Source organism: Meriones unguiculatus, chromosome 16, assembly GCF_030254825.1.
Source record: "Meriones unguiculatus strain TT.TT164.6M chromosome 16, Bangor_MerUng_6.1, whole genome shotgun sequence".
Classification (NCBI taxonomy): Eukaryota; Metazoa; Chordata; class Mammalia; order Rodentia; family Muridae; genus Meriones; species Meriones unguiculatus.
Genome location: NC_083363.1, coordinates 57,012,457 through 57,026,964, shown reverse-complemented (window position 1 = coordinate 57,026,964; position 14,508 = coordinate 57,012,457). Strand labels below are relative to the sequence as shown.

The window sequence follows — 14,508 nt, the reverse complement described above, 5'->3', positions numbered from 1 at the left end:
AGACAGCACCTCAGAGACTGGTCTATTGGCCTCTCTGATGGAGGCAATTCCTTAAATGAGATTCTCTCTTCCCTTATAAGCTTGTGTCTAAGCTTGTGTCAAGCTGATCAATACGAACAGCACAATGTGTGATAGGGAGAAAAATGTATTTCATTTTGAGCTTGATTCTATAAAACTTAAAGGATAGGGAGGGGGGCAGTGATGGTGCACACCTGTAATTCCAGCATTCAGGAGACAAAAGCAGGCAGATCTCTGTGAGTTCAAAGCCAGTATGGTCTACAGAGTGAATTCCAGGGCAGCCAAGGCTACACAGAGAAACCCTGTCTCAGAAAACCATAAAACAAACAAACAAACCAAAACCTCCAGCACTGTCATTGATTCTGTATCATACCACCCTTTCACTAAATAATTAAATAGCTGTGTGTTGACAGGGATGTATGTTGAGTTTACTATTTAAGCTGTTAAGACAAAAGGCAATGGCTTGGCTGTTAAAGGCTAGGCTCACAACCAAACAGATCAGACTTCAGCCAAAGTGGAGGGCCCTGGTGTGCTGGAACTGGTATCATAAAAAAGCCGGCAACAGGCTTGACAGCAACTTGAACTTGGTCTGATAGGAAAATAGCCCTGGGAAGTTGACCGTTGGGTTCTCAAGCTAAGGAATGCACTGAGGTTTGGCAGGCAGGCTCTCACACACAGCAAAAAGGTCAGAAGAGGCCATATCAATGGGAGCACACTGTGACACCTTCTGGCTCTTCACTGGGGTCAGGGAGGACAGTCAGCTGCAGGGCATATTCTAGAGGCACTAAAGCTCGGGCGTGACAGCAAGTGACTCAGTGTAGAATGAGGAAGTGTATGTCATTCTGTCTTCTGGTCTCCTGGGCAGCGCTCCTGGTACTACTATTGCAAGCACTGTTTACAGGCTTCTACTGTTAGCAGCTCCCTACCTCCGGCCTCTGGCTGCCAGGCGAAAATCACCAAGCAGGCCCTCCTCCTCAGAGAAAGCAACTTAAGGTACACAGAGGACGGTCCTTAGGAAACAGCTACTGACTGGCGGGCTGCCCCCCACTGAACGCCACTCCTGACCACGAAACAATAGTCTCTGGAGAAATGGAATTTTCCCAGGAGTCTCATGCTGGAAGGGAAAGGACTGAAGCCTGGTTCCCACACGGCAGAGGCAAGTCTCCCAGAAGGAGAATCCACTCAGTTCTGCCCCTGCAGGACCGGCGCTCCTTGACCAGCACAGCTTTTTAGCTACGCATGATTCTCAACCTTCTCTTTAAATCTGAATCTCAGGGCTGGAGGGTGGCTCAGCGGTTAAGAGGGGAGTGGAGACTCAACTCCCGGCACCCACGAGGCTGCTCACGACACATCCAGTCATAGGACATCCAACACGCTCTCTGGTTTCTGAAGGCACTAAATGCTTGTAGCGTACAGATTCACGCACGCGAAACACCCCCATGTGTAACATAACAAAAAGTAAATATAAAAATAAATAAATCTAAACCTCACATCAGGCCCTAAAGGGCAGGCGTGGGGGCAGGGGACACAGGCTCTTTCACCATCATCTGTCTGTCTAATTGGTGTATTGAGGACCAGTGGCTGAGTGTACCTTATTAGTGCTGCTGAGGCCCAGGCGCCTGCCATAAAAAACACACCAGTATCATCACCATCAAAGAAATAACACACACTGTATCCCAAAAGCCAAAAACAGAATGTTCAAAAATAAGAACATTCAGAGCTCTGGGTTAAAATAACCACAGCCAAAAATGCAACAGGGCCGCGACATGGTTCAGTGGCAGAGCACTTGCCTGGAACATGGGTAGCCTGGGTTTCATTCCCCAGAACCAGAAAAAAAAGGGGTGAGGGGAGAGCGAGAAGGAGGGAAGGGGAGGAAGAGAGGGATGGAAGGGAAAGAAAAGAGGAAGAGAAGGGGAAGGAGGGATGGAAGGGAAGGAAAAGAGGGAGGGATGGGGAGGAGGAGGAAGAGGAGATGGTGGGGGTGGTCGAGATTGTATTCTTGTCTCAGAAAGAAAAAGAAGGGGCTGAAAGAGATGGTTAAGGTACTTGCAGGGAGGCTTGATGACCTGAGTTCAACACCCACTCCCAGGACCTAAAATGGTGGAGAGAGAACCAACTCCCTCCAGCTGTAATCTGATTTGTCTGTAGACACATGTGTGTGCCAGTGCACATTAAATAAGTTCAAATGTTTAAATAATTAAATGTTTTTAGCTTGCTCGGTTTTTCGAGACAGGATTTCTTTATTTTTATCTCTGTGTATGTGTGTCTGTGTGTCACATGTGGCTGATGAAGGCCAGAAAAGTGCCACAGACCCCCCTGGAACTGGAGTTACAGTTGCAGGTGGTTGTGAGCTGCTCAGTGTGAGTGCTCGGAACCAAATTCAGGTCCTCTGAAAGACTGGTACCAGAGATAGGGTTTCTCTGTGTAGCCCTGGCTGTCCTGTAACTCTCTCTGCAGATGAAGACCAGGCTGGCCTCGAACTGAGAGATTCCCCTGCTTCTGCCTCTCAAGAGCTGGGATTAAAGGCATGCACCACGATTGTCCACCTTAAGTTTAAAAAAAAAAAAAAAATTGTAAAGGAAAAAATTTCTTCTAAAAACAGCCATACCTTAGCATGGAAAGAGTAAGGCTCTGGACTCAACCTTCAGCATCAATAAACAGTAAACAAACAAACAAATATTCTGCTTATATGATTTCTAAAACAAACCACAGGGAAAGCAAAGAAGCAGCATGAGACAAGTGTCTCCCAGAACAATGTGATTCTAGATTCCTTAGAACTTTTAAAAGGTCCACGGGGCTGGAGGGAGGCACTGCGGTTGAGTGCTCACATCAGGCTTGCAGAACTCAGTTCCCAGCGCCCACAACCACCTGCCACGTCAGTTCCACGCCCTCTTCTGGATCCATGGGCACTGATCACATGCATGCTTTGTTGTTGTCATTAAGGTACTCGTTGGGCATAGTGGCATGTGCCTTTAATCCTGGGGTTCTAACACCTAGGGGCAGGTGGCGCTCTGGGCGTTTGCGAATCACTTTACCTACATAGTGAATGCCAAGCTAGCAGTCAGACCCTGTCACAAATACTCAGGAAAATCGGTGACTGAAACTTTGTAATCAGAGAGAAAGGAAGGAAGGAAGGAAGGAAGGAAGGAAGGAAGGAAGGAAGGAAGGAAGGAAGGAAGGAAGGAAGGAAGGAGTTCCATCAAGGAGTAGCCACCTAGCACTGGACATCTTCATCAACAATGCCAGAAGCTGGGGCTGAAGAGATGGCTCAGAGGTTAAGAACATTGGCTGCTCTTCCTGTAGGACCCAGGTTTGATTCCCACCACCCACATGGCAGGCCCGGAGAATCTGAAATCTTCTTCTGGCCTCTGCAGACACAGACATCCTCGCAGGCTAAGCACCCCTACGCATAAAAATAAAGATAAGAAAATTAAATGCTTCTTTTTTTAGAATACCATGCTAGAAACTGACGGGAAAACAAAGTTTCACTGTGATGAGGGGAAATGGATTCTGAGCCCAAATTCCATACCCACTATTATCCAAGGAAATAAAAGACATGGATAGATGTGCCTTCCAAGGACCCTGCTTCTGTAACCTCATAAAGAAGATGAAGGGACACTGGCCAGCTCAAGAATGGTAGGCATGGCTCTAGCACGCCTTGCCCTTCTCCCTCAATCCCTCTGCCTTGCTATAAACCATTAGATTGCATTCCTAAAGCTAGCACCAAGGTCTATTTCCTCATTTGACCACTTCCTCCTTCTGAGGCTGACCACCAAGGTCCAGCTATCAGAGTATTGTAGCCCTGCACTCAAAAGCCCCCTTTGGCTCACCTAATGAACATGCCCAATTAAAATTAAACACCTCATCCTAACACGAGTTTCCCTTTTACCTTTATAAACAGCCATTTTCCTGTGGACCATGTCTGTCTCTTCTCTATGCAGAGGTAGTCTTTTGTTCCCCTCTGGGACAATTATTCCTGTCCCTCTCCCTTGTTCCCTTCCTCTTGTCCTTTCTCCTCTATCTCCTGTCTTTGTCCCTTTTCCCTGTCCTCTGTTCCTCTGGGGCATGTAAATCTTCTTTGTGTTGTGGATCTGGCCTTTGGGGTTCCAGGCTTGTCAAAAGATCACTGGGGAGTATGACAAAAACCAGAGCTCTTTCCATATCCTGGGGTCAGTTCCCAATGAACACAGCACAAGCACAACAACAAAACCACACCTCTACATCAACCAAAATGTTATCATATATAAAAATAAAAGCAAATACTATATCAAAAAGGCAGCTTAAAAGGTGAAAATGGCTGCCATCAGGGACAGAAGAGTGAGTTGGGGAAGAAAGTGGTGGTTTTACTCTAAAGTCTAAAGTCATGATAGGCTTTTCAATGTATGTAAATATGATCTCAATAAATACAGATATGTAATTGTGAATGGCGGTTCCCAGAAAGAAAAACAAACAAAGTACCCACCTAAGTGAAAGATTCTCCAAGGCCGGTACACTAGTTAAAACTCCCTTAATGTGGATAGCTGGAATGTTACAGATTAGAAACAAATCATCTTGAGCTATCTTTAGCTCCCATTCACCGCCCACTTGTGCATCCGACCTAATGCCCTTTCAGCACTGTAAACCTTTGCCGCATGCTGACTGCGCAGACCACTAGACCCCCGGTTTTCCCATGTGCTGCAAGCTGTCTAGCCGATGTTGCATCACCGTGCCTTGACCTACGACTTTGTTCTCTTTGCTCAGTCAGAACTTATCATCCAGGGAAAAAATAAATCCATGTTCTGGAACCTTGGTGGTCACTCATAGTTGTCTAAGAACAAACCACCACATTCCCTCTGAGGCAAGAGCTAGGTTTTGCACTGACACATCAAAATTACCTTCAAATGCAGTCTTAGCCATTGGGTTTAAACTTAGAAGTTACTTAGATTTCTATTGTTATGACCAAAACAACTTGGGGAGGGAAGGGTGATTTCGCTCACAGTTCCACACCGTAGTCCATCATCAGAGGAAGGAAGACGTTTCTTCAGGGGCTCTGACCCTGCCACATGATGTCATGCCTCAGTTTCTCTCCATGACCCCTTCAGTCCCTGGGCTCCTACTGCAACTGAGGCGGAAGCCTTACTAATGGCCTTTCCTGCCTTCTCACAGTCAAAGCAGGAACTCAAGGCAGGAAGTGGAGCAGAGGCAACGGAGGGGTGTTGCTTTCTTGCTCCTCGTGCTTTGCCTAGTCTGCTCCCCTACACAACCCAGGACCACCTGCCCAAGGGTGGCACTGCCCACATCCATCATTGACCAAAAGAAGGCCCTTCAGATTACTTACTGAGGGAGGCATTTGCTCAACTGAGGTTCCCCTTCCCAGATAGCTCTAACTTGTGTCAAACTGACAAAAAAAAAAAAAGACAGTGGACCCCTTCTCAACTTGACATACAAATATAACACTATTAAACACTAAGCTTCCCTTTCTTGCTTGTCCTTATCAACATCAACAGCACAATATGAAACAGCTCAACTTTAAAAAGCCCCATAGTCACTAAAATATTCAACATTTAAAAGTCCAGTTTCTTAAAATATTCAAAGTCTCTCTAAAAACCACTTCTCTCTAATATTTCAAAGACTCTTAACTGTGGACTCCAAACTATGTTTGGATTCTGTAATAAGACATACAGTGACATAGATAATACATAATAATGACATGCAGCAATAAACTACGGGGCATTGGAACTCAGCATGGCACTAATTAATTAATTAATTAATTAATTTCTGTTCTTCCAGATTCGTTCATATATCCTAGGGGCGAGTATTCTCCCCACCCCTATTTAAGTATATTATTTTTAAAACTGCTGTAACAAAATAACTGACATTAGCCGTTTAATAAAGGAAGGGCTTATTTCCAGTTCCAGGTTGAGGACAAAGTCGATCATGACAGGGAAGTCCCAGCATGCAGTGGGGACAAGCAGCACCTGGACAAGCATCTTCCATCTGTAGTCAGGAAGCAGGAGAGGTAAATGCACAGGCTCAGCTGAGTTTCTCAGGTTTATTCAGCCCAGAACCCCGCCCATCGGGCGGAGCCATCCAAGAACCCCGCCCATTGGGGGGCGCCAGCCACATTTAGAGCAGATTCGCTCCCTCAGTTAACCAATCTAAAACCTCCCTCAGGGCATGCTCACAGGTCTACCTTCCAGGTGATCCTAGATCATGTCAAGTTGACAGTCACTAGGAAGGGCCACAGTATCTACGCTTAACTTTGACTCTTACGGTTCTTTAACTGGCTGTAGAAATAGCTACCTAGGGCTGAATATTTCTGTCGAGTACCTACCAAGTCAAACACTTGTATATTATTTCGGCTTGTTTTCCAAAATCTTGTCAAGCAGATGGTATATTTTCATCTTATAGATGATTAAAAAAAAAAAAAAAACAACTTGGAAAATCAAATTAGTTGCCCAAGGTGTCTAATTGAGCTAGGATCTGAACACAAGTTTTTTGGGTCCAAAGTCTATCCTTAGAAGCATTACTCTTTGTGAATTTTAAAAATAAAGCAATCGTGGCCATAATCGTGCTTCCTCATTTTCAGTTGCTATAACACAGTCGCTAAAGTCCTCCTCCTTCCGATTTGAAAGCAAAGAGAATTATTAGAAAGTGAGGTTGACAGGTTCCATCTAGGTTGGCATTTTTGTTTGTTTTGGTTTACCAACTTGACACAGCTGGGGTCACCTGGAAAGAGGAGCCGCCGCTGAGAAAAGGCCTCAAATTGCCCATAGGGAAGTCTGTAGGGCATTTTCTTGATTAATAAATGATGTGGGAGGGCCCAGCCCAGTGTGGGTGTGGCTATGCCTGAGCAAGCGGTCCTGGATTGTACCAGAAGTATCAATCTAATTACATCTTTCCTCTCTCTGTTTGTACAGTGCAGTTTTGGGTAGTTGCTGACACTAATCAAATGATTCTTTAATTTGTCTGGCATCCACTAATGCAGAAGACAGGCTGGAAAAAAAGAAAGAAGTTATATATGAATACAACCTAAAAGCACAGTCAAGCTTTCAGGAGTCAAGGAGGACATCCCCCGCCCCCAACCTTTCACCCCATCTCTAGCTAGTGCTACAGGAGCCAATATCCATGTAGCCATGGTGACAGGAGATGGACAGACTGCCAATGAACCTCCTGTTTTCATAGGATATGCAAAAAAAAAAAAACTGTTCAGATTAAAACAGGTCGTCAAACCGTCTCTCGTATTAAATCAAAACATTCAAGAGTTTTTTCAGCTCTGATCCAGTGTTCTTGCCTCCTGGCTGGGGAAAACTCTGCTGGTTTCTCTTTCCCCACTTCATCAGCATAACTGCTTGCTGTTGCAAACAGCTTTACGCTGGAAATTTCCTTACAGGCATGAAGCAGTATTAAGCATTAACTAGATGCGTGGCAGGCAGCAGGATGTCCGCATGACGCAGTACTCCCAGGTAAGACTACAGCCATGGGGAACGAAAAGGGCCAGGAAGGGCAGAGAGGCACACTATCTTCTATAGGCTCCACATTTTGAGGACACATTTGCAATCCGAATTGTAGGAAGGAACTGTACACACACCCTATTCATGGTTTGCTGAGTTAACCTCTGGCCCAGGAGGAACACAGGATTCAGCATCCTTAAGAGTGTCCAAACCAAGCTGAACAGAGAGACTGCAATGAAGAAGCGTGGCCAATAAAGGAGAGAAGCACAGACATCGAAAGCCTCAGGGACTAGGCTGACCTCCTGGCCAGAGAGGCAGAGTCTGGAATGGTGGGCTGCCTCTGTTTTACCTTTCCTGTAACACCTCTGGCTGCAGCCGACTTACAAGAAGGTGTTCAAAGGTGCAAACACACCTCCCTCTCAGTACCCAGGCTCTTTGCTTAAACTACAACTGCAAGATTCAGTTTCCAGCTAGAGAGATAGGAAATTTAAAAAGGGAGTTGGAGCAGACAGCCAGACATAGAGAGAGAAAATTATTTCATAAATTTACTCTTTATTATCAGGAAATTTACTTACAAAACTATACTAGTGCCCTTAATTTACTGAACACCTACTGTGTGTCTGACAGGAAAACACCTAAACAAAGTTTTGGTTCCTGCCCTGGGGAAGATAGGTGGAAAATTTCTCAAACACATAACAAACACCAGATAAAGAAAGCACCTGCCTGGCTAAAGGGTCTCTTGCCAAGCCACCTGCTCTAACCATATCACCCAGAGTCAAAACTTTGGGGCCTAGGAAACACTCCAAGCATCCTAAGGAAGGAGCCAGCATCAACTCATACCCAGCTACAAAGCCTTCTTTACTCCAAGAGCCAAGCCCACAGCCCAGGCTGGCAGACACACAGCCATGTTTGGTCAATGATTCGTTCAACAAACATTCATCGTCTTGAGTAAGTAAGCAATAAATCCCAGTTGCCACCCTACCACTTCCTGTAAAGTGGGACAAGTCACTTCCTGAATGGGTTGCCACAGGAGACCAGCCTTCCTATCCTAGTCGAATGACACACACACAGCTTCTTTGGAGAAATTAATCAGTGTGTTCTGAATCAGCTTCAGTCTCTAGAATCCGTGGCATTTCCACCTTTCTAAAGCACTAGGAATATTCCACTCCTTTATGAAATCTTGTTGTAAACCCCAGAGACACAACAAACAATTTACACTTACCCCCAATAAAATCCCCTGATCTCCCAAGGTCTCAATCTAGCTGAATAACAATAAAATGTAACAAAAAGGAGTTGCCCCTTCTACAATCAAACCCCAAAAACTAAAGGCACTCTAACTTCAGACCATGAAAGTGCGGCAAGCAGGAGGGCCCGCCAGAGCCAGGCGTCCACAGTCGTAGAAGGAAGCCCGGGGGTCTTAGTAAGGCATTAACAGTGAGTCCCTTGCGAAGCCACAGGAAGAAGGGGCCAGAGAAGTGTCATCAGAAGAACCCCCCACCTCACCAGCCACGGTGGAGAAGAAAAGGGAGGGAAGAAGAGGAGGGAGGGTCAGGCCTAAGCCGCTCTGCTCTACGGAAGATACCATTCGGAAAGGAGACAGTGGGGAAGAGATGCACAGGGCTGGGAAGAATACAGTCAAGATGTGGGCCTTTGGGGAACCCAGGAAAGGGGCAAGGGATGGAGCGTAAGACTGGGACAGACACTGGGGGCAGGAGAGAATAAGATTATGGTGGGGGAACACTGGGGAACCCCTCAGGGACCCAGGGAAAGGGGGCGGGGAGGGGAGCTGAGCTAGACAGGACACTAAAGAAAGCCATGAAGGGCTGGGGAGGGTAGATCAGCTGGGGCCAATGGAGAAGAGGGACCAGACAGAGACTTGGGGGTGGGGGGGCACAACCAGAATGTGGGACACTGGGGACAGAGAGCTGGAGGGAGGGGAATACAATCAGGATGGGGAAGCTGGGGAAGGAGGAGGCGGGAGCTGTTGGGGAGGATACAATCAGCCAAGGGGGGGCACTGGGGAAGTGTAAGGAGACTGGAGCTGGGAGAGGAGGGGGTTACAATCAAGACTGAGGACACCGGGGAGGTGGGGAGGAGGCGGAAGCTGGATTAAGACGATGAGGATGGGGATACTGGGGGGAGAGGCAGGAGCTGGAAGGAGCGGGGGAGGGGAGGAGTACGAGCGGGACAAGCGACGTTAGGGACGAGGAAGGAAGGGGCGTGGGTCAGAATGGAAGTACTCGGAAAAAGGAGGGTAAGAGCAGGGGAGGAACACTGGGGAAGGGGGAAAAAAACAGGGGCTGGGGGGCTGGTCGTCCAGGAAGAGAGAGATGGCTCGGGGCTGACGAAGTGGGCGCGGCCAGCAAGGTTGGAGTTCCCCAGAGCCAGGGCTTGGAGAGGGGGTGCTGGAGAAGCGGGTTACCCCAGAGGGAGGTGAGCAAGACTGGACAGGGGATTCCGACCGAGGAGGTCCTGGGAAGGGCTCAGTGGGGCACCGCGGGCACAGTCACCTGCGAATGTTCAGGCCGCCGGACAGGGATCAGGCTGAGAGCGCAAGGTCGCAGGCTTAGGCTTCTTTGCTGGACGCTCGAGTCCTGGTCCTGCGTCACCCACTCGCGCGCATGCGCGGGAGGCAGGTTCGCGGCCGTGCGGGACCGGAGCCTAAGGCCTGAGGAATTGCTCTTAGCAGTGTCTTAGCTACCTGCTCAAAGGAGGCTCTGAGAATCCTGATTTTGGCCTCTGAACACAGAGCTTCGTAGAGAAGTGCGTGACCACCGAACCCGGGCAAGCCAAGGGCAAGCTCAGCCTGAAACATTCCCGAATGAGAAATAAAGGCTTGCATGCTCAAAAACAGGGAAATGGAGACGTCAGAACAGAAACAGCAAGCAAGGAACTAACCTGCAAGACTTAGCAGTACGTCACACAGAATTGTTATAGCTTAGAATATAAAATTCAACGGTTAAAAAAAGAAAAAATGAGGAAGGAGCCGAGGGTGTTGGTCCAGGACTATAATCCCAGAACTGCAGGGCCTGAGTCAAGATAAGTTTGAAGCCAGCCTGAGCTACACAGGCACGGTCTCAAAAACACAAAATACATAAAGAGGGCATGGTGGCGCACAACCGTTACCTCAGCACTTGGGAGATGGAAAGAAAAGAAGCCCAAGGTCACCCGTGGCCATGTAGAGCTCAAGGCCAGTCTGGGAATTCATGAGATCCTGTTTCAAAAACTAAAATTAAGAAATTGCTATTTGAATGCTAGTGCCTTGTGTATCTCATGTTGTTTCTAGGATCTTAGTGCCTCAAACAACTATTTCGACAAGACATGAAATAGAAGTGGTCAAAGTATACGTTTATTTTAAAAGAAAATGCATGGAATATGCTCTCCCGAATGAGAACGGCCTGAGCAGGCATGAGTCTCAAAAACCCCATGACCTTTGGAACATTGTTTTTATGAATTTAGGAAGAAGGAGGAGCAGATTCCCTGGGTAAAAATTTGGTAGACCCTTTGCCCTGATTGACAAATGGACTGAAGCTGGGTGTGATAGCACACATCAACAGCACTATAGTCCTAGCACCCATGGGAGGCAGAGGCAGGGGCATCCCTGTGAGTACAAGGACAGCCTGGTCTACAAAGTGAGTGCAGGACATCCAAGGCCACACAGAGAAACCCTGTCTCGAAAACAAAAAATAAATAAATAAATAAACAAATAAAGCAAAACAAAAACAAACAAAAAACCAGACAGGCTGTTAAATAGCTTGGATCATCTTTGAGTTGGTGGGTCAACAGCCTACGACTTTATGCATAAGCCCCTTCAGGTTTATACATGAGACAGTAAATGCTTTTCCTTTAATAGTTCACTTCAAGGAAAACCCTGCCCTCACTGCACTCACACCCAGTTCTGGTTCAAGATGGACTTGTGTATCTGGCCTTCTCCCAGGAAATGCCTGACTTCAAATCCCCTACAGGAGAGGAGATGCTCTCCTAAGTGTTGGGGAAGAAGACCAAAGAAAGGTGCCTGCAGTTCATCAGGCAGCCCTATGCTTACTGCATCAATGGGACTATAGCTGCTGGACTAGTCAGGCGAGGGTCACCTGGGAAGAGGGACCCTCGAGGGAGAAAATGCTTCCATCAGGTAAGTCTGTGGGTGATGCAGTCCTTGGGCAGGTAGGTGGTCCTGGCTTGCGTAAGAAAGCAGCCCAGCAGGCAGTGTGCCTCTGTGGTCTCTGCTTCAGTTCCTGCCTTGTTTGAGTGCCTGCCTCGGTTTCCCTCAATGACAGACTGTGATTAAGATATGTAAGCCAAAGAAATTCTTCCTTCCTCAAGCTGCTTTGAGTCATGATATTTTTCAGCAATACAAAAATGCAGTTGTTTTTCCTTCTTCCTGTTTTTCAACATTTACTGAATTTGCCCTTCATTTTAAAGTGTGTGTGTGTGTGTGTGTGTCTGTGAAGGAGTATACATAGAGCAAGTTCCCAATAAGGCCAGAGATAGGATTAACAGCAGCCAAGACTCTTAACTGCCAGCCATCTCTCCAGCCCTCCAGATTTTCTTTAATGAATATATACAGAGGTGATAGAGAGACAGACAGATAGATAGATAGATAGATAGATAGAATCTCTTATGTATTGGATGGATGCAACACCTTTCAATTAAAAAACAGAACAAAAACCTATGGTCTATGGCTGAGACAGGAAACAGGTGGAACATCCGGCAGGCAGAAGAATTCTGGGATAGAGACAGAGTCGAGAGATTCAGCCAGAAAGATGTGAAGAGGATGGATGGATGATATCTGAGCTCAGGTAACCAGTCATGTGGCAGAATGTAAATTAGTATAATGGGTTAAGTTAGGAAACAATTGGAGAAGAGCTTAGGTATTTGTATAATATTTGATGAGTCTCATGACTCATTATTCCAGAAGCTCAGGACAGAAGGAAAAAACCACTACTACATATATACATATATGCATACTTGCATACATAACTTAAATAACAGGAAAAAGCAGTATTTGAATACAGTTTGATTTACATATGTGTTCCAGGAACTGCTGAAGATGCTTTAGTGTCTGCCTGTAAGTTTTCTGGCTTAGTGAAAGTGGCTCTTGTCCCAGTTCCCTGTCAAGGAGGGAGAAGGCCCATCAAAGGTGAGTAGAAACATGTTCTCAGAAGGTCCACTATGGGTGAGCGCCTGTCTTCAGAAGCCCCACTGTGTGATCACAGCTCTCAGAAGGCCCACTGTGTGAGAGAGACCATCCACTCTCGCCCACAGGGGCCACACCGGGATGCCACACAGACTTACCCGACTCTGTGGCCTTAAGTTCAATCAAATCACCTTGAGACTAGTTCCACCTTCTCCTCTACCTCAGTTATTAGTATTAAAAGAAAAGTGGAATGGGGCATGGTGGTGAGCACCTGTAGGCTCAGTACCCAGAAGGCGGCGATAAGAAACTCTAGCGTCTAAGGCCAGCCTGGACTACGGGAAGGGACAAGAGAAAGATCCCTGTGCGCACCTCAACATGCTACACCAAAGCAGAATTTTACTTCCTCAAAAGCTTTGCCAGATATTTCACCGGGATCTGTGAGATGGCTCAATGGACAAAATGCTTGGTAAATAGACCCGAGAACTTGAGTTGGATTCCCTGAGCCAAAGAAGAGCAAGAACTCCTCCAAGTTGTCCTCTGGCCTTAAACATGCATGGTGTGGTGTGCCCTTTTACATCACAAATGCATACACAGTAATAACAACAACAATAATGGTGGTGACACACCATATTTTCCTATTAAGCCTTTGTACAACAAATCAATCGACTAAGAAAACAGTAAAACTCTAAAAGAGTGAGCAATGACTTCATAAGTAAGTCATTAACAGAAGAGAAAGTACACTTGTAGCCAACATCCTACAAACATTATAGTTATAATCTAAAAATATTAAAATGAGTGCAATACAGATTTTCAGTTATTAAAAATGTTAAAGGTAATTAGTTAAAATTCAATGCACAAGAAGTCAGATGAATTGTTAACTAGAAATGGCAGCTTGCACATCTGTAAATTTGTACAACTCTTCTAGAGAAAATTTTGATGGTATCAAACGCTTTAAACTAGTTCATCTCAGCCAAGCTGAGTGACCCACGTCTCTATAACTACTTTAGAAGGCACAGACAGGAAGATCAGGAGTTCAAGGCCAGCCTCAGCTAAATGGTGAGGTTGAGGCCAGCTTAGGCTACATGAGATACAAAGAAACAAATCCACAAACCTGTGTCTTTAAACCACCCATCTGGGCTGAAGAAGATGGCTCAGAGATCAAGAGTGGGTAGTCCTCTTCCAGGGAGCTGAGTTCCTTTCTCTGCCCCAGCTTCCTATCACTCTAGCCACAGGAGATTTGACTTCCTCTTCTGGACTCTGAGGTTACCCCTACTAATGTAAACACGAACCCCCACCACCTCCACACAAATACACACGTACAAATAATTAAAAACTAGAAAAACCAGTGTTTTGATTTTAAGATAACTATCCACTGTACATGAAAACTCCAGTCAGAAATTGTTTACAAGGATGTATATCATGTATATGATAAATGGAAAACAAAACCGTCGTAGATACAATTTTAATTTACCTAATTAGCAGATATTTGAACACTTGGTTTCTTGGTGACACCGAGGAGGATATGGAACATTTAGTAGGTTCAGTTTGGCTAGCTTTGAGTGTTTATAACCAAACGACATGTCTAGTTCCCCCTCTCTGCTTCGTGTTTGCAGTTAAGAGATGAGATCTCTCCACTTCCTGCTCCAGGCACAAGATGCTATACCCCACCCCCACTGCCCACATGATAGACCATAGCCTTCTGGAACTGTAAGCCAAAATTCTTCCATGGGTTGCTTACGGTCATGATATTTTACCACAGTGAGAAAATGTCCTGACAGAGCCAGGTGTGGTGATACATGCCTTTAAGCACCTGGGAAGCAGAGACAGGCAGGTCTCTGTTAGTCTGAGGCCAGCCTGGGGTACATGGGGAATTCCAGGCTAGAGGGGGCTTCATAGTAAAACCCTGTCTCAAAACAAACA

General features: G+C 46.2%; 1 protein-coding gene across 2 annotated transcripts in view; it reads right to left on the bottom strand.

Annotated features, from left to right (window-relative positions):
- Window positions 1-13,736, bottom strand: part of Plekhb2 (pleckstrin homology domain containing B2) — a 34,173-nt gene extending 20,437 nt beyond the window's left edge. The window contains exon 1 of one of the 2 annotated variants that reach the window (XM_060369850.1): window positions 13,700-13,736. The gene's annotated coding sequence lies outside the window, so the exon portion shown is untranslated. Of the gene's footprint in view, window positions 1-9,961; window positions 10,113-13,699 lie in introns of those variants that run through there. The other variant, XM_021644428.2, reaches the window with a different exon arrangement.
- Window positions 13,737-14,508: the final 772 nt, after the last annotated feature.